Below are 21,546 nucleotides of genomic sequence, written 5' to 3' on the forward strand. Positions count from 1 at the left end.
TCCATTTGAAAATTTTTAGGGGTCCACAAATGAAAAATGGTTGAAAACCACAGAACTAGGCCAACAAAATGACAAAAGTACCTTCAACTCTTGTAGTACTGTATATTCATAGTGATATAATGTATTTAGGCACAATACTTATTTTCTTGAAAATTTGATACTTTTTCAAAAGTTTGGGAGCTGACAAGCATACCAAAAGGATTTCAGAATTATGAAAGGGAGTATAAGTGTTCCTCAACCATGTCCTTCAAAGCAATGCAGGGGTTCTATTCATCCCCTTCTCCTCCACAGCTTTCATTATCTCTGGCTAATATATGGATAATCTGTCTCAAGACTCAAATAATACTGACCTAGATGAGCCTGATGACTAGAACTGGTCAAATAACTCATTGCAAGTAACGTGTTATAAATGTTGACAATTTTTCATTGCATAATTATTCACAAATACATTTTAAAAGAATCAGCTCAGCTGTGACCTAAATTAGCTTCATGAAGGATTACAAAACATCCTTTCTCTCTGCCATGTCTCCCGATGATAATATTGACTCCAATTACACCACAAATATTTTGAAAACCTTAGACATCTGCTAAAGGTTTTGGAAAACAAAGTCTACCTGTACAAGAAACAGAAAGGACAGCACTCATGGGATTCTTGTGGCTCCAGTGAGGGCTCATCTGCTTGTTGATACTTAAGTCTCCTGACAGACCCTCTGATACTCAGGGGAGAGAGCAGTGTTTCAATCCTTATTTAAATAAGTCTTTCTCAGCCCTATTCCTCAGATAATTACTCTTTGTTGATCTCCAGAGAAAGGAGATCGATAGATAAATTCCAATGAAGAAAAAATGGTGTATTTCTAGTAACTGCATTATTTCAAGCGTATTACTTATTAGTAAGGCTACGTTTTAGTCGCAAGTATTTTTAATAAAAGTCATGGACAGGTCACGGGCAGTAAACAAAAAATCATGGCCCGTGACCTGTCCATGACTTGTACTATATACTCCTGACTAAATCTTTGGCGGGGGGAGGGTAGCCCAGGAGTGCCACGGATGCTCAGAGGGTGGGGTGGTTGGAGGCAGGCAGCGGCACGTGGCTTGTGACCCCCACTGGTGCTGGGGAGGGGTGGCAGGGCTGGCAGATTCCCTACCTGGCTCCGCACCTCCTTGGAGGCAGAGGCGAGGCAATGCAGATCTGTGCGCTGCTTCCACCCCGAGTGCTGGCTCCATAGCTCCCATTGGCCAAGAACCACAGTCAATGGGAGCTCAGGGGTGGTACCTGCAGGGGGAGGTAGCACGCAGAGACCCCTGGCCATAGCTCCGCCTAGGATGTCACCACTTCTAGGAAGCCCCCCCAAGCCCTCCTTTGCTCAGATGGCCCCTGGGCCAGGCGCACCGGTCACTGCAAAAGTCATGGAGGTCACGGAAAGTCACAGAATCCATGACCTCCATGACAAACTCGCAGCTTTACTTATTAGTTTGTATATGGTAGAACCTAGAGACACCAACTGAGATTGGGACCCCCCTGTGCTAGGCACTTTACAACCATGCAATAAGACAGTCCATGCCCCAAAGAGTTTACAGTCTCAATAGACAAGGTAGACAAATGATTGGAGAGAGAGGGTGTAGCGTACAAGCAGAGTGAACAAAGTGATGGTCTGCAAGCCTTATGTAAGTTATACTTTTTTGTTGTTGTTTTTTCTTTTTTTAATTGTTTGTATGGAATTTTGTTGAGAGCAAATTAGCTAAAAAAAAAAGAGACAAGGAAGGGCATGAAAGGGAGAAGTTAAGGGAAAAGGGAAGCAGGGGCCCATGGAGGACAGGTGGAGCCAGGCTGAAGTACAGAGACTGTGATGGAGAGGGCAGGATAGAGTGGGAGCAAACTGCCAATCAGCAAAGGGGGGAGAGAGGCCATCCACAGTAAAGGGTGTAAAAAACAGTCAGGCACTGATGATGTCAGCAGAGTCCACCAGTCCCAGCTTCTGCTGATTTTTCTCTGCTACTGAGTTTCTACTGTTTCCAAATTTCTGCAGAAACACACTTCCAACCCTCATTCTCCCTTTCTCTGGAGTATTTACCAATGAACTCTGAAGTAGTGGAAAGAAACTGAGGGCAGATGAAGTTGCGGTTTCCCACCTTACGATTCTTGAATCAATGCAGGTGGGGTGCATAGCCCGATGGTACAAGACTCAAGGACACACAAATCCCCAGGACTGTAGCTCTAGAAAGACAATAGATGATAAGAGCACACTTATTAGAAAATAATTGTTAGATTTGATTTTGAGCATCTGCTCATATAATTAAGTCTGACATATTATCATGTCATTAGAACCTCTTGATGGTATTAAATCCTTATTTCATTTTGGAGGTATATTGTAAATATGTGCATGAATATGAATCAAATTTTGTCTCAATTTTAGGCAGGGCTCCAGACATGTTATTCTAGTCAGTAATCTCACAGCTCTTGGCAGCTGCCAACCTTGTATAGTTGCTACCCAGGAACTTCAACTTCAATGAAACGTTACAGTCAAATTTTTTTATCAGATATGAGTGTGATGATGAGTCTACAAAACTATTACATAATGATTCTTCAAGCAGTGGCTGCCTTCTCTTTTCAACTTCAAGAAAACTTTGTTTGGAAGCAACTTTATAATATACATATTATTATAATCATTATTAATTACAGAAATACCCAGTGACTTTAACCAGGATTGGGTATCTAGTGTACTAGGTTCTGTATGAGGACACAGACTTTCTGTAGTTTCCTCTCCTTGTTCCTGGTTAAGAAGTCTTCTATTAAAAACAAGAACTTTTAGAATATTTTGTCATTCCTAATTCTTATTCAGCTCTCGTAGTCAGAATCCTTAATTTGTGACATATGTTTAGCTGCTGTGAAAACTATTGTGATATTGCAAAGAGACTTATGGTTTCAGATGGGTTATAAGCTGTATGGATCCAAGCTAACTTTTAGGGACATATTTTAAAATTCATGCCCTACATTCTGCCTGCAAAACACTGAGTATCTGAATGTGTGCAAATATTTCCATACACAGGGGTATATTTTGTGGTGGTTCTATGTAAATACGTGGCAAACAAAACATAACAATCTAAAAAACAATGAACAAAATAGCAAAGACAAAAACACTTTAGCAAAAACACTGAGTACACTGTGTTTAAACATAGCCAATACAAACACTGGTAAAACAAAAACATCTAGTAGATAAAACATTTCTCCAATTATTAAAACCTAACAAAGGTTAGAAGATACGTTTGCTTATTGCATATTAAGTGCAGTAGTTGCAGAAATAAGCAAATAAATAGTTTTTATATAAAAATAAAATTAATTCAAATGTAAAGAGCTCGTAGAAGGAAGTTGAGTGCAGGTTATGAAATAAGCTAGCTGTGATTTGTAGTTACACAATCAAAGACAATAACCATTGTTTATGAGAAAGCATCATGATCTAACTCAGGTTCAAACGGCCCGCCGGGCCCGGCGGCCAGCGTGGTCAGTTTTATTTTTTTTATGGGCAGCGGCCGGTTGAGCTCCGCCCGCGCCTGCGGCAGGTCAGTCCACCCGGGGCCGGCGACCTGCGACCTGCCGCCGCCGCGCCGCTGCGGAGGGCGGGCGAGCGGGGCGGGCACGCCGCCGCATGCATGACGCAGCGGTTCGCGTCGTCCCGCCCCGTGGTGGCCCGCGCGCGGGCGGCGGGCAGAGAGGAGCAGCGGCGGGGGAAGGACCCGGACCGCGCATGCATGGCCAGGGGTCGCGCGCCCGGCCTCCACCACTTGTTGTGTGTGGGGGCGGGCTTGCTTTTTTTTTCTATATTTGGCCCTCCCCCAAAAAACTTTGGACACCCCTGATCTAACTAGAAAGAGAGACCTGCACCAGAGCCAGGAACTCCTCCTATATTTCCATTCTTGCTCTGCCACTGACTCTGTTTGGTCCTGGAAATCACTTGATATAAATATTTTCTCTGATTTCCCCTCGGTAAAATGGGGATGATAATACTTAGCTCACGGCAGTGTTATGAGAGTTAATTCATATTTATACAGTGTTTTACCTTTTTAAAGTGCTATATGGGTGCTGAATTTTATAATGATGTATGTCAATGTATCACAATCATCTTAAAAAAATTAATTTATTTGAATTTTCCCTTTAAAATGATTGTGGTTCAAACAGAATAATTTCAGTGCTAATAAATTAAGACTTAATTATAGACTCATAGACTTTAAGGTCAGAAGGGACCGTTATGATCATCTAGTCTGACCTCCTGCACAATGCAGGCCACAGAATCTCACCCACCCACTCCTGTAACCAAACCCCTGACCTATGTCTGAGTTATTGAAGTCCTCAAATCGTGGTTTGAAGACCTCAAGCTGCAGAGAATCCTCCAGCAAGTGACTCGTGCCCCATGCTGCAGAGGAAGGCGAAAAGCCTCCAGGGCCTTTGCCAATCTGCCCAGAAGGAAAATTCCTTCTCGACCCCAAATATGGTGATCAGTTAAATCCTGATCATTATAGATCCTGTGGGCTTGACTTGTCCATGAGAGGCAAGGGAAGAGGCACACTCATCCTCCCTGCCTCCCCCACAGGCCCACTGCAGCTCCCCAGCAGTGTGCCTGAAAAGCTCGTGTCAATTTCGCTTTTGATGTCTGAAAGTGAAATCGATGAGATCCTTCCAAACAGGCAGGGAGGAGCCCAATTTTCAAAGGTTTATAACTTTCAAGGCCAGAAGGGACCATTGTGATCATACCTGACCTCCTGTATAAAATTTCCCCAGCACAACTCCTGTTCGAACTAGACCATATCTTTTTATTTTAAAAAAATTCCAATCTTGATTTTAAAATTGCCAGCAATATTCTGGATGGAAAATGAAAATTTTTTGGCAAAATTGAAATTTACCTACATCAAATTTTGATTTTACGAAAAGGGCATTTTCTGTTGAAAGTGGAAAATTCCCAGATAGCCCTTTTATCTCTAACACAGACAACCAAAAATACATTTCCCTAGTGCAGGGGTTCTCAAACTGGGGGTCGGGACGTTATTACATGGCGGGTCGAGAGCTGCCAGCCTCCACCCCAAACCCCGCTTTGCCTCCAGCATTTATAATGGTGTTAAATATATTTAAAAGTGTTTTTAATTTATAAGGGCAGTCACACTCAGAGGTTTGCTATATGAAAGGGGTCACCAGTACAGTAGTTGGAGAACCACTGCCCTAGTGCACCACTTATCATCAAATACATCATCAAGTTCAAGAATTTGGTCCTAATCTTCAAAATCCTTTATATAATTGGGCCAAGCAACCTGCAAGATTACTTCATTCTTCATAATCATGATCCCCCATGACAGTTTCATTCCTCTGGAAGACTAGAACTGTCACCACAAGACTGAGACTCATAAGAGGGAAGAGGGAAGCTTTTTTGGCAGCTGTCCAAGCAGTGTGGCATTTACTGTCACAAGAGATCCAAATGACAACCAACTCAGAGTAAAATATAAATCTGACTTCTCTGACCTAGCCATCGCACAATAAATGAATAATAAGCAATTTTGTTTAAAAATTCCACGGAGAGAAGGAAAGAGAGAGTATGACTTAAATCTGTGAGACGCTCAGATACTAAGGTAAAGTGCTGTATCATTCCTAGCTAGACAGAGGGATCAATAATTTATGAATTATCTGTCAAAGATAGACTGGGATTAAAGAATAAATGAAGTTAAAAGTCAGTGAGTCCTTTTGGTGTCCTGTGCAAAGTTTTCTTTTTACTGGCTCCATGGTGGCTATAGATCTCTGATATAAAATGGAGCTTTGTTATGCTTCTCAGCTGGTGAGCAGTTCACTACCACAGGATGTGCTAGTCCTGGTCTTGCCATATCTATTCATGAAAGCACTTAAGCACACACTTAACTTTAAGCATGTGCTTAAGTGCTTCTCAGAGGTGGGCCATTAGTACATGGATGATATGTTCCTCTGAGTCAAACCAGTGGAATTCACCTTTCTGCTTTGGTTATTTCCTTTAACTTGTCCAGAACTAGCGACCAAAGTTCCTTCTGCTACTTCTTTCTCTGGTGTCTGACTAGGTCTCCCACAGTTCTTTCAAGAATTGCCCATATAGATTTGTGAGAAATGAACTAATAATAACAAACTTAAAAGGCAGTGTGTTTGAGCATAACAGGTTAAATAATGATTGAAGGTCCTGCTCTGCTAAATTGGACATCAGGCTAGAGGCCAAGTCAGTAACATTGCATAAATGTGTGAATTGAGCTTCAGGTATCAGCCTTAGGTATTTTGTTATGCAGCAGAAATGCTGCTTTTGGACCTCATGCTCTAAGACATTCATGTGCAGAAACCAGCAAGGTCATAACAGGTTTGAATCCATTTAGACAATCTCTGCTCAGACTTGTTTACATATACCACAAACACCCTAAGAGTTTTATGAAAAACTTTTGTCTTGTCTAAATAGTAACTAAGAGACCTTTTAACATATACCCTGTATAACCTAGCCTCGCCTGTAAATCATAAGGTTTAGAGAAAAACTCTACTAAACAGTAGTTTTACAGATGGATTAAGGTGAAACTCCAACACTACCTTAAGTCAGAAATTTAGGATGAGGATGCAGAGCCACCTTATACTTATGGAACACTGTGTAGAAAGGCTTAGATATCAGAACTTGGATTACAGTTACTATCCTTGCTGATTGGGCCACTAGGAATGCTATCTTAATGTGTGAAACCAGGGAAATTCCTTTAATCACAATACCATCCTTCCTGAAAAAAATGGTGACATATGCCTAGGAATTTCAGTAAATATTACTTTTACAGGGCCTTCTTCAACTTATACAAGCTATTTGAGTACAACAGCAATTCCTGAAGCTCCTTAAACAAACATGTATACAGTGTAGTATAACTGCAAAAATAAATCTTCTATTACCTGAAATATACTTCAGATCCTGGTGTCAGAAAGATAATTATCTCTGTAGGTATGCATTTTCAGGAAGTGACTAAAGATCTAGTCATGTCCCCATATATATGCTGTTCCATATGAAGTTTGTTGATCTACTCTAAAGAAATCCCTAAGAATCTGTAGCCTCAGAAGCACCTCCCTACAACTAAAGAAGATACATTGTTGGAGAAGTATGGTGTTTACTGGTCAAGTTCAAGTACTTACTTCCAAGTTAACTTTCATTTCAGAGTTTTAGCATCTGAATCTGGGAGCAAAGAGAAAGTTTTGGGAGTGCAATAAATTCTTTCCTATATTCTACAGATTAAAAATAGGATGAGAATACAAAATTTAACCATTTCTATTATAAATCACTTAGTACTGTATCATGAAGATAGAAGGACATTTTAATGAAATTCCAGACCTATATGTGGTATGTATTGAAAGAGAATTACCTGAATGATGTAGCTAACTGCCAGCAATCTATATTAAAATAGATTCTCCCCACTAAATAGTGTATACCGGTAATTTAACCTACACACATTATGATAACAATCTCTCTCCATATGTACAATGATGCATTTGTCCTTCACTGCTGTTTATCTTTGATGCTACAAAAACAATGCTATAAAATATTAAGACTGAAAGTGTAATGACTTAACCAGATTCTGGATAGGACTGATAAGGCTTTTCTAACACAGACTAAGGTCAGGATTCAGTCCTTTAGTGTAATTGATGTGACTGGCTTCTTCTGTCTCAAAAACTAACAATAACAAGAAAATTGGTGTATGATTCTGAAGGGTGAAATTAAACTTGTTTATAAAAATGAAAGAAGACAACATTTTGTGGTAGTATAACATTCTCAAGACTTGGGGTAGTCCAGGACTGAGAGAACTCTGAAGGGATTGACAGTGGCCCAACTTCTGCTGTTTCACTTTATGGTTTAAGTTTTATAAAAACCAAACCCACATGAAACCCCTTCAATTTACCCCTTTCCCCAAATCTGTTTCTTACCTTACAGGCCCTGAGCCACCTCTCTTACCCATCAATGGCGCAAGGAATGGGAAAGTTATAGATTTCCTGCTTTCTGGGTAATGAGGCTTCCTGCACCATGTCTCTTCAGGTAGAGCCACTGCTCACTTAATCCACTGGGTCTTCAGAGAGGTCAGGAAAAGGTCTGTCCCCTTCAAAGGCATCCAGAAAGAAGGGGACACACCATTTCCCTGTATGCCACTGCTAGATTAAGCAGCAGAGGAAACAAGTGCCCCATAATTAGGATAGTGCATGTATGCTATGGAATCCAAGTGGATCTATAAAACTCCTCTTTAAAGTTAGTTATTTTGAAGAGTGTTTCTTTACATCTTGTCACAGGATGAGCTTGGTTGGCCCCGTAAGAGGACCAACTTCACATCACTTCTGTGGACATAGCCTCTGCCAAAACCAGAGGAATTTGAGGACTTGGCAATCACGGGAACTGTAGGCTGCCAACAGAGCATGTTGAGTATAAAAGGCTTGCTTTTCTCTGTCTGAGGGAGGTCAGGGCAATGGTCAGACACTCAGTGAATCTCTCTGGCAAGGAGGAGACAAGAGACAAGTGTGCTGATGATGTTGAAAGGAAAGGGCTTAAGGAAGAAGCCTGCAAAAGTAGCCTGGAGAGGAGCTGAAGAAAGATCTATTGAAGAACCTTTCATAAAGGGGAGAAAACTCTTGAAAAAGGGACGAGATGTTCACCCAGACCCTGATGAGTGGACTGTAATGCAGAGATGTAATGTCTTTTCCTTTTGGACTGCTATAATGTACTCAGGAAGAGGCGGAATTTTGTTTCAGCTGAATGTCTAAACCACCCAACCAACAGGGTAAATTCAGGCATTGGCCATATCTGATAATGGGAAGATTTCCATTTACTCTAGCAGGAGCTACAATGAGACACAGGGACTGTATACCTTCTCCCTGCTTGTTGGTAGTGGTTCAGGCTACTTCCTGATCCTCCAGAAAAGCCAGTGGATTGTGGGGGACAGAAGTTCTACCTAATGCAGCCCAAAAATATATTATGGAAAAGGAATTGCCTTGCACTTCCTGAAGACCTCTGGAAAGCCAGCAGTGGCAAGCAGAAGGGACACAGAAATGAGGGAGAAGCTGTGAAGGGGAGGTAGAGGGATATGAAAGGTTAGGGTGTCAGGGCTCTTCAAGTATGGAGCTAGGCTCATTGTGTCTATATTTAGCTAGATTTTGGCCAACCCTTATTTCAGGTGAATTAAGGGTTTTTCAGGACCTTTTGCATAATCCTAGTTTCCCTGATTTCTCTATATAAATTTACAGTAGCTCATATTAATGACAGTCCTTTTAGGCTGATTTCAACCTACTGTTACTTGTAAGTACAAACATCAGTCACAAGGTGAAAAAAAATTAAGACTAGTCCTAATTCTAATGCTTAAAAATTGGAAGCTAAATTTTAACAACAGTAGCTAATAAAATAGGAATGGAATATATAAATTTTACAAAGGAAAAATTGCTTTTACATACAGGAAAATGTTTGATAATAGCTACAAAGCCAACGAGGATTGTTTGTGCTTACCTACATTTTTTTAATAAATATATTACCAACAGACTCTCACAGTGTCTCACATTACTCAGGAGATGTTGTTTGGGCTTCTGTTCAGGTAGTCTAGGAATCAAGCAGTCATAGTTTTCTTCACTGTCTTATGGATGAGACATATCAGCCTAGGGCTCCATCTTTGTTGACAGGCTTTTCAGGCAGTCACAAACTATTCCATGTGCTGCTTGTACATAAATTAGAGCACTCTGTTTCCTGAATGTGGTTCCCCAACTTCTCATTGGCTCAGTGTTGAGCTCCAAACTACATTTATTCTAATATAGGTTTTAATAATTTGCTCATTACCATTGTATCTGAGCACCGGCTTCCAGTAGTGCATTAAGCAATGTGACTACACTTCTGTCACATGTTGCTTGCTCTCTCATCCTCTTCTCAGAGAGAGAAGAGTGGAGTGTCTTATGTTAGTAGATTTTTGTTTTGGCTTTTTTTGTTAAATAAGTGAAGGTCAAAGAATTGCTCTTCGCACTGGGAGCAGAAAGTGGTGAGGTTTGTGTGATAGTCCCTTAGTTCTTGGGGGAGTTGATTCCACAGTCTCAGACCTCACCAGGAGAAGGTTCTGTTCCCACACAGGTGAGCTTTATCTTATTGTTGAGAGTTCCATTACCCCAGCAAAGCAAAGTTGTCAACCACAGTATTTATCCCAGAGTTCTAAATGGTCTTTTGGTATCCTGGGCGCCGGCCATGTGGAGCCCTGAAGATAAGGACTCAAACCTGATTTGAAATTCTATGGGAAGCCAATGTAGAGAGCAGAGGACAGGGGTGGTATGCTCACAGTAGCCTGTGTGACTGAGGAGACCTGCTGCAGTATTAGTTAGAGTTTCCTAAATGCTGAAGATTTGATGTGCAGTTACATTATGCTCCTGTAATCCAGTCAAGAGGTGATGAAGGCATGAATAACTCAGGCCAGGTTTTCATGTCAGGATGACACAGCGTCTCTTAACCAACTGGAGAGGGTAGACAACATTACTCATGGACACTACCATGTGAGAGCTCAGCATCAGTGAGGAATCTAAGACTACTTCTAGAGTATGGACTGAATTGACCAATTGTGGATGTGAACATTGTCAAAGGACACTGCACTATGGCTGCAAACTCCTCAAACTACTTTCCTCTGCCCACCAGCACCACTTCTGTTTTCCTCGAGTTCAGCTTCAGCCAGATGTTCTTTATCCATGAAAGACAAGTTTGACACTGGTTGGCTAGGACTGAAGTATCCAGGGTGGGTTTCTTCAGTGTTGGTCAAGCTATTGCATGTTTGAAGGAGGAAGGGAAGATTCCTTTTCTGAATGAGGCATTGGTTATTTCAGTCAGGAGTGGCACCAGCTGTTCATGACTCTCTCTTTCACTTGTCAGGATGAGTTCCTTCGTTTCCAAAAGGTGGAAAGAACCCATATATCTGTTTTCTTGGAGCTTCAGTGAAGTTATCTTTCCAGCCACTGGACATAAATAGGGCTTGAAATCTAAACCTCACAGCAGTAAAACAATATGCCAGTACATATCACTTCCCTGCCCCTGTGTACATTGCAATATTGTAGAGGTTTCTAGGATTTCCCTTTGAAGAAATAGGACAGAAGGTGTCTTATGCATCATATATGTAACCTACAGACCCATAGAGGGCACAACTTTTACAAATTGGCTGGCCAGGCCTGATGTTATTGGTTTGAAATTGGAGTTTTCTTTCTCCTGGGTGTGCTGCCTGCCACCAAGGACAAGCTGCACCTTCCTGACAGAGGTCAGTGGCAGAGCAAGGAATGGAATCCAGGTCTCCTGAGGCCCAGTCCAGCACCCTGTCCATTGTATCATGCTGCCTCCCCCTCTAACACCCACCAACAGTGTGGCTCTGAATTTCCCTTCTAGTGGGTACTCCATGTATAAAATTTGATGAGTCTGCTGTAGCCTTTGAGCTATGAACCCTGTTTTTTTTAGCTCAGGCAGTAGAGGTTCATTTTAAATTCAGAGGTCTTAGGTTTGAGCCTAGCTGCTGCAAGCCCCATCGAGGGGCATCACATTACATATACGCTTTTACTAACACTGGAAGAACTGATTGTGTGGTAGTAATTTAATCATTTTTAAATTAGTTGCATACCCTCTGGTCATTTTCTTCTGTTGAGACAGATCTGAAGAAATAATTGCTACTGTATTTTTTTAACCTAAGAATGATTTCTACTTGCCCATTGTCTCTGTTGTTTTATAAGCTAAGTTTAATTTCTATTCTAGTTTCTATAGCAAAATATCTTTAATTCTAGATCTTGTGTTATTTCTATTTTGTTTACATCAGGCTCTTCCATTCAGCACTGCTGTTAATGAAAAGAGAAATGGGGTACAGGTGAGGTGCTGCTCAAATATGCTACTTGAGGGGTGCAGCTCATGGTTCTTAGAAGAGGTGGTTTGAAAACTGCTGTGACTATCTTTTAGTAGGATTTCATGTATGGTCCAGATTCCTCTCCCATTTTGTTACCAGCAGCACTGATTGGGCAAGCCCTTCAGTGTTTGGAAAGAGATTAAAGACAAATTGCTCTTGTTATTTGTGCAGAGGACTAGAATGGTGGCTGGAACAGGCAGTTGAAAAATACAGTTTAATTATGATGCAATTTATTATTTATTCACTTATGATCCCACAGGGACAAGGATGAGTGGGGAGACGTAATGAGCCTAGGACAGATGGAGTGAGAGGTTAGGAAATAAGATGGCCGTATTTCACATGGGTGTATGGATGAGGAGTTCTGAGGACAGTACAATCAGGGACAAGGAATTTTTAGTAGCCAATAGAAGAGGAGCGGACTCAGCAGACATTTTGTGATTGACCACGAGTGTAGTCAATAGTATACGACATCTTTGCTCAATGATGGACCCTGATCAGAGACCTATTCATTTCACAGGTGAACAGCAAATATGCGACATACTGCTCCAGTGGAGCCCTTGGCCACAGCTCCCAGGGCAACGCCCTCTTATTCCCCTGGTTGGACCAACTCAGCTATGCCTTTCCTCCACTACTGCTCTTACCTTGAGTACTACACAAGATTCAATGAGACAGAGCCTTGATAATTCTGATTTCCCCCCCTCCACTGGCCCAGACAATTCGGATTCCCCAATCTTCTCTGCATGTTATCCTGTCCACCAATTCCTATCCCCATTCATCCAGATTTGTTGATCTAATGCAAAGGCGAGATCAGACATCCCAATCCACCCTGCACTACACCTCAGAGAGTAGTATTTGGATAGGCATCTGCCTTAGAATGAATGTGCTCTTCAGAAGTTCAGAACATCCTTTATAGTAGCAGAAAAGACTCCACCAGACATTACCAGGCCAAGTGGTGATGTTTTTCATCATGGGCTCAGCAAAAACATGCTTCACCAGAATCAGCAGGGATTCCCCCTCCTACTCAATTATGTTTTGATGCTGAAGTCCTGGGGTCTCACCCACAGCTGTTTGAAAGTACACCTGGCAGCAATCCATGCATTCCAGCCTCCCACGGAAGGTTTCTCTGTCTTCACACATCCAGTGACTGCTAGGTTCATCAGAACGTATAGCACATCAGTGGGACTTGAATCTTGTTCTTTCTGTGCTAATGAAGTCTCCCTTTGATGCCTTAGCATCATTCTCTATGTCCCTCCTTCCATGAAAGTTGTCTTCCTCATTGCTATCGCTTCCATGAGACGAGTGGGCGAACTTGGGGCCATGATGGCTGACCCGCTGTTCACGGTTTTCCACAGAGATAGTCTCACTATGATTTCACCCAAAATTTTAACCAACAGTGGTTTTTCAATTTCACATCAATGAACCCGTTCACCCACCATTTTTCTTCTTGAAGCCACATACATCTGCAGAGGAACATTGACTCTATTTCCTCAATGTTTGATGAGATCTGGCCTTCTATCTGCAGAGAACGAAACCAACCAGAAAGTCTCCTAGCTATTTATCACAATAGCAGAGAGACTCGAGGGACAGGCCATCTCCACCCAGAGAATCTCTAAATGGATTTTGGGGTGTATTAAACTCTGCAACCAACTACTAGGTCTATGTCCCCACCCAGCTGACCAAAGAAAAACATAACCTAATTATGTTTGCAGAATATTTAAGGGCAGATACTACCACCCTTACTCATGTGGAATAGTTCCTTACTCCAAAATTAGCTTAATTGATATCAATAGGTTTTCTTGTGAACTACAGTACTACACACTGTGAACAATAATGCTAGGTTCTCTGGCTCTTAATAATTAGATATTTTGATTATATAATTGTGGACTAGATTTTGGCAGAGTCCTGCAGTTGTAACAGTGCAGAACTGTGTGGCTCCAAAAGAAGGCCCAGAAACATTCTTCTCGAAAAATTTCATAGGATTGTATTTGAGAGAGAAGATTTTATTCAGAATGTTCCATAACAGAAACTTTAATTCTTGTGGGGGATACCTATAGCCTATTGTAATAATGAAAAATGCTTACAGAGTTACTGCAGCTATTAATGAAGACATGGGTATGTTTTCAGAAGTGAAGCTCTAGAAGAATAGAATGGAAGATTTCATATTCTGAGAGTTAATGTTGTGCTTGATCCAAGCAGGCCTGATCTTAAGTAATCAATTTCTCAGAAAAACAATTGTTCAGTCTGTTATCCTCAAGTATCAGAGGGGTAGACGTGTTAGTCTGGATCTGTAAAAGCAGCAAAGAATCCTGTGGCACCTTATAGACTAACAGACGTTTTGCAGCATGAGCTTTCGTGGGTGAATACCCATTTTGTCGGATGCAAGTAGTGGAAATATCCAGGGGCAGGTATATATATGCAAGCAAGAAACAAGCTAGAGATAATGAGGTTTCCACTACTCGCATCCGACGAAGTGGGTATTCACCCATGAAAGCTCATGCTGCAAAACGTCTGTTAGTCTATAAGGTGCCACAGGATTCTCTGTTATCCTCATTATTGTTCCTTAGATTCTGGGAGGTAGAATACTTCCTGGAGCTCCCCAGCTCACAGGGAGTGCAATACCCTTAAGAGGTGCAACATACTTCCCTACACACACAGCTGGAGGGGCGAGATGAAGCCATGATGCCGCCTATACTTTGCTCCTCTGCACCTATTGCAGCACAATGCAGCAATAGGAGAATAATAAAAAGCAGCCCCTGTGTATTCCTCTGGACTACAATTCTATTTTTGCTTTCTCCCTACTCCTGTTATACAGTCACTTATCAGGTAGGCAGAATCTGGCCCTATTTGAAGGTGCTTCTTCTTAAATCTGTTGTGTTCATGTCCTCAGCTAATAATTCTGGTGTAGGAGTTTATTTAAACCAGTATATGATTTGTAATCATGTGCATAAATTGGAAGCATCTCAAGCTGGTTGTCGAAATAACTGTAATGATAACAGATTGAATCATTGTTCTGGGTAAGTGTGATTATTTAAGACGGTGCATGCTTGGATCAGGCACAAAGCACTCAGAGTATCAGATCCTGCATTCCTTTATTCTGTAATTTCTTAATTAGTAGTTACAGTAACTGTTGGAATTTTTATATTAGTGCAATAAGCTATATGTACTCTTGACAAGAATGAAAGTTTCTGCTATGGAACATTTTGAAATCTCTCAGCTACAAGCCTAAAGGGATTAGTGGGACTATTGCAAATATATTATGTTTAATGGTTTTTTAAATAGTTATTTCACCTTCGAAATGCTTACTTTTCAGATGAGTCAACTTTGGCACCAAAATGTGCTCTGTTTCTTTCTTTTCTTTAATCTATAATATACTGTAGTCATTACCATTTCTTTTCTTTAATCTATAATATACTGTAGTCATTACCACTTATCTTGGAAAATCCAGTATGACAATTGCAGATCTAACAGATTTTTCTACATATATATTATCACAAATATGGTGTGAGAATAGAACATGGATATAGGTACTGTACAAAGACTGGATTCTCACATCATTCTGAAGTGCTCAAAAGTTGTGATCTTAGAATTTTGAAATCATGTTACTGAAATCTTGTAATAGACATACAATATCTGTGATTAATTGTATTTTTAAGAAACCCATTTAAGGCTGTTTTCAAGATCCTACTCATGGTATTTATGGTACTTAATTAAATTGTTAATGTGTTGTATACAGTGTACACAATAAAACTATAAATTACAAGACGGTGAGGTAAAGCATAATGATCTTTTGATGGAAGAGATCTGGAACTGGCACATTAATGAGCTATAACCCCAAAATTCACAATGACTTTTGATTTGCATACTTATAATATATCTAACATACCCATTTATTATTACTTGTTGGCTTGCTTCAGGGAGTGAAATAATATTTTTCTAGTAGCAAAATGGCCTTTCATCAATACATGTATGACATATTTGCAAAAGACAGAAATAAGCAGTCTCTTGGCTTTGAGGATGAACTGTCAATGTTCTCATATGTCCTAATGAGTGATTTATTATTATGAAGTTTATCAGACATAAAAACACCTGCTCTATACTGTTTTACGTACTCTAAAAAGATGAGATCTCTTGTTAGTAGTTTTTGTGAAGTAGAGGCATTAAAACACTCAAGCATGGATGGTCTCACTCCAGAGAGGGCGAAGGACCTCTCTGGCTTTAAGATTAAGCTTGATAAGTTTATGGAGGGAATGGTTTAGTCAATAGGTCAATAACGTGCCGCCACTGGTAATTAGTACCGAGGGTCATTGTTAGGATATTGAAAGTCTTTTTCCCGAGTGCCAGGCTGGAGAGTCTTGCCCGCATGCTCGGGGTTCAGCTGATCGCCATATTTGGGGTCGGGAAGGAATTTTCCTCCAGGGCAGATTGGCAGTGGCCCTGGAGGTTTTTCGCCTTCCTCCGCAGCATGGGGCGGGGGTCACTTGCTGGAGGATTATCTGCTACTTGAAGTCTTTAAATCAGGATTTGGGGACTTCAACAGCAGAGTCAAGGGAGAGAATTATTTCAGGAGTGGGTGGGTCAGCTTTTGTGGCCTGCATTTTGCGGGAGGTCAGACTAGATGATCATAATGGTCCCTTCTGATCTTAAATTCTATGCTTCTATGATTCTATTCAGTCAGCTGTAGCAGTTAGGAATGAATTCTCTTCCGCTCCTGATAAATTGCACAATTAGTTAGGGACATTATGGTTAGAGATGAGCCTGAACCAAAACTGTGAGTTCAGATTAGAGGTCATTGCTCACACATCTCTTTTTATTGGATAGAATCTGAACACCATTAAATTTGGGAAGGTTCTAATCTAGATTTTGAACCCCCAACTCCAGGAGTGTTCAGATCCTAGATTTTTAGTTCAGATTCATATAGAAACATAAGGTTTAGATCTTGGGTTCTGGTTCAACCACATCTTTAATTACTGCATGAGTTTTTCAATGAGTTTTCCTCCAATATTTTCACTGGATATTGTGTCCCAAAAGTAACTGGTAAATATTAAAATATATTCTTTCTTTGACCTTCTCAGAATCAGAGTTTTAAAGATATTTTTAAGCCCTAATGATTTCAAAACATCCAAGGCTGTTGAGCTGGAATATTTTAACAGCTTTGCTTTTGCAGCAAAGCAATTTCTATCTATTTTAAAAACTCCCTTGCAAGAGGCGGTAGTTGATATTAATGAAATGTAACAGTTGTCTTGCTTTGCATTCTGATAGACTGTCTGGATAGCAGCTTACAGCAATTTCACCATGTTGCTCACAATTCCCTTGAAGATGTGCAGCTGTGACATTTGTTTAGACTAGCAGATAAGGCACAGAGAAAAAGTCTTTGAGAAGAATACTTGCTTCTGTTTTTAGATGAGTTAAACAATAGCATGAGTGAAACCATTTTTTCTAAACCAGAAGTTTAACAAGATAGCTTAATTTGATGTCAGGACCAGAGGATTATTGTTATTGTACAATACTTAGTTTCCTATAATTGATCTAAAACAGCTGAAAAAGAAGCTATAATTTTAATAATTTTCTCCATTATGCATGCAATAAAATAAGTGGGCTTTGTGATAAAATAGGACAATTCCATCCCAACAGTCCTTTGTCCCAGCATCAGTGTATGACTCTACTAATTCCACAGACATATATAAAAGAGGCCATCTTACTATATTCTTGTTCAATTGCTTCTTTTGCTTTAAGAAAATAGCATGTGTTGTATGGGAACAGAACATAGTTTGACATGCTGACGTGACTGTAGTTCATTTTATTTCATTATTCTTAGTTAATCCTTTTTTCTTCACCTTTTAATGCTAAGGTCAAGCTGTATCTTGCTAAAATTGAGAATGAATAGGTCTGGCTGGGCACATATTATTGGTCCATGTCTTTTTGAAAATGGTCTGAAGTATTAAAGCACAGCTGGACACAATTTATAAACAGCTGCATCTCAGGACTGCACACATCAAATTGAGATTTACATTCTTGGATTTTTTTGGTAAATGGAAGCTGATGAGCTAATGGGTGTATGCTGTATACTAACACTCTGAATTAAGTAGAGTAGATGACAAATAAATTAAATACAACATGTAGAAAACACAGGTGTAGCATGTATAATTTCTAATCTTAAGAGCTAGAAAGCCTTTACTGCTTGATCTGGGAGGAATGGAATGCTTCTCAGTCATCTCTTCACATAGGTAGATGAACTACTCTGCTGCTGGAGTTCTGACTCCAAACCCAATCACTTTCAAGAACATCCCATCCCAAACACTCCAGTTTTCCTTCTGCCTCTAGTTCAACATAATGTGGGCTTCTTTGGTGATCCATTCCCAAAATAGGAAGCAGGGAGATGTATTAGGCCATCCATCTGAGGCAGGGTTGTTCTTTCATTCCTGCTTTCAGCCTCTACCATGCTCTGGGTTTGGAGATTCAGTCAAGATCTTCCATGTCCATGGCACAGGCAGCCTCCTTTGTCTCTGTGGGAAGGCCTCTGCAGAGTTTTGATTTGATATAGCCCTTTCCAGAGTTGCTGTATTATCTCCCAGAATGGCTTCTATTCCTCCTTCAATGGCTGAAGCCTCCACAGCAAAGCTAGTTAATTAGGTGTGGAAGGCAAAGAAAATGGTCCAGTAGTGTTGGTCTGTTTACAGTGTCAGAGATGCAATCTCTGAGAGATGCTGCCTCACCCAGTTCATGGAACCACTCTTTGGTCTTTGACATGATGTTTCACTATTCTTTCAGGTCCGTTGCTCACCACCAGTGTTCACACTGGGACCTGAGCTGGTGTTTCCCACTTCCTTTCACTCTGTATTCGCAGCCACAAAGAGTGAGACTGAATAATTCCCCAGTTAGTTAATTCATCTAAGGACTTGGAAAGAGATCTTGCCTACTCAGATCAGTTGGCAGACCTGAGACAGCTACAGTGGTGAGTAGACAGCCACATTCCCACTCCTGCAGCAGTGAAGAGGGGGAGACAAGAGCATTCTCAAGTTTCTCAGTTAATGTCAGAGAACCTAAAGTTCTTAACTGGAAAAAGTCCAGAACTCTCGACCTCTCAGCAGAGGTGTTTGAGTGCTTGTTTGTCCCAAGGTGGAGAATAACTATTTCCCAATGCACCCTGATCTCCTAGATGTCAAATGTCCTTGGGTTTAGGTTGGTGGTGAAAATCTCATTCTCAAGGTGGTTCACAAGTTTTACTGACTCCCCAAGGAATGCTTCAGTAATTTATACTGGCAATAGACATAATTTAGGACATAGCCTTGGATCTAGTCTCCTTGTCTGCATCTCTTTTGACCCGCAATTTGCTAAGAAGAGAGCTGGGCAGTACAGGAAGCTGCCAAGGAGTAGGGTGACCAGGTAGCAACTGTGAAAAAATGGGACAGGGGGTTGGGGGTTATATTGTGCCTATATAAGAAAAGGTCCCAAAAACCGGGACTGTCCCTTTAAAAACGGGACATCTGGTCATGCTACCAAGGAGGAGATGAAGCTGTTGTGAAATATTGAAAGCTAGACTTGATGCCCATTTTAGAGATGATTTAAGAATAAAGAAATCAATCCTGATACAATACAGACCAAGGAAAACATTTTAACCCTCTGCCTAAAGCAGATGGGTTAGGACAGACAGGTGACTGGCACATGGGTGAAGATCAGGAATAGTTAAGTGAGTGTACAGGAAGGAAGTTTGTAGATAGAGGGCAGGCTGGACTGGGAAGAAGAAAGGAGGTAGATTGAGGGAGGAGATACAGAACCACCTATACTACAGAAAGGATTACAAGAAGCTGGGAGCACTGCAGGCTTTTGATCAGAAAATCTGTATTCGATACATCACTGTAGCAGAAGGTTGAATAAAAGGGCTAAATTAAATTGAATCCAAATTTAAACTGTTTCCTAGGGAGACTATGGTTATACTGGAATACGTGCAACCTTGGTTCCTTTATCTCCCAGCTACCATGTTTAAATTGTCTAATAGAAGACATTTTTCATCTGTGATACATTAGTATCTTGCTTTACCCATGAAAATGTATATCGACTTTCAGAAAACGGACTTTTTGGCATGAAACTTACACTAGCAGCAGGATGGACTAGATGATGTAACATTTTTTCCATCTTTATTGTCTGTCATTCTAAGGTATATAGTGGCTCATATATTCTACCCACTGTAAATGTAATCCTATCTACATCATTTAAGAAATAAATTTATAGTATTTGTCTTATGCAATCAACATAACAGTATCCACGTAAAACTGGAAGTATTTCTAAGCCTTACAGCTGTCACCAATTATTTAGAATTCCAGCCAAAACAGAATCTCGTGTGCCAACATTCCAGACATACACATACAATATGAACAACTTTAACCCAGATTAAACAGCAACAGCTGTTTAAAAACCCCACACATGTAGTATACATATCATTCTTATGAAATAACAGAAATATACTTGTAGAGAACTGATAAGCAGTCATTACAGTCATAAGTACATTGGTGCTAGAGTAGTTCAGAGCAATGCTCTGAGTCTGGCAATTTATATAGCCTCCAGTCAAGTGACATCATATGCAAGCAGGAAGGAGGGCGGAATAGCATGTGGTTGCAACACAGTGCTTTTATTAGTGATAATCTAGAAGTAATGTGAAGAGTCAGCACTAGATCTGGGTGTGATGAGACCTCCAATAAAAACACCCTTCTGAAATAATGACTGTGTTCTTTTCAGTTTTAAAAATGTATTAATGTTGAGAGCCCAATGCTGTGTCTCTGTAAATTCTAACAAGAGGGTGGGTAGTTTGAGGATATGTGTGCTGTTCCGTTAATTAGGTAGCAAGAAGCCGGGCATCATGGGTCTGTGTTTCCTTCTGGAGGCTGCTCCACATGGCTGATGATAGCCTTCTTTTATTAACAGTTTGCTCCTTTAGCTCAAGTGGAAGAGTTCTTTCAGTGCTATGTACGTGAAGATACGAACACTGCTGATGACTCTGTGTGTGTGCGCACGTGTGTGTGTGATGGGGGAAATAATATATGATATGTAATTAAACACTGTATCATAATACACACATACAAGGAGGCAGAATTAAGGTTTCACAGGTAACTATTATCCTTTCGGTCATGCCCCAAAGTTCATGACCATAGGTGAGGATGGGGATGTAGATCAACCTGTAAACCGAGAGCTTCATCTGAGAACTCAGCTCCTGCTTCACCACCATGGATTGGTACAGTGCCCGCATCACTGCCGCCGCCACACCCATCTGCCGGTTGATCTCACGCTCCCACAGAGATCATAGGTACAAGCGGTGGAAATGAGGTTTCTCCACAGGGTGGCTGGGCTTACTCTCCGAGACAGGGTGAGGAGCTCGGCTATTTGGGAGAGCCTCGGAGTAGAGCTGCTGGTGCAGGCACCTGGGAAGCTTCCTTTCAAACCCTAACGGGCACATCTCACTGGGAGGAGGCCCCGAGGCCAATCCAGGACATGCTGGAGGCATTATATCTCTCAGTTGGCCTGGGAGTACTGAGGAATCCCTCAGGAGGAGCTGGAACCTGTTGCGGAGGAAAGAGAGGTGTGGTCCTCCCTACTCTCAGTGCTGCCACTGCGACGCTCACCAGGAAAAGCAGCATAAAGAAAAAGAAG

The 21,546-nt window shown here is 41.0% G+C and overlaps 1 protein-coding gene across 1 annotated transcript in view; it reads left to right on the forward strand.

Moving 5' to 3' along the window:
- Positions 1-21,546, forward strand: part of POLN (DNA polymerase nu) — a 227,947-nt gene that overhangs the window by 122,565 nt on the left and 83,836 nt on the right. The gene's annotated exons all lie outside the window — the stretch shown is intronic.

The sequence above is a fragment of the Mauremys reevesii genome, linkage group 5, assembly GCF_016161935.1.
Source record: "Mauremys reevesii isolate NIE-2019 linkage group 5, ASM1616193v1, whole genome shotgun sequence".
NCBI classification, from domain to species: Eukaryota; Metazoa; Chordata; order Testudines; family Geoemydidae; genus Mauremys; species Mauremys reevesii.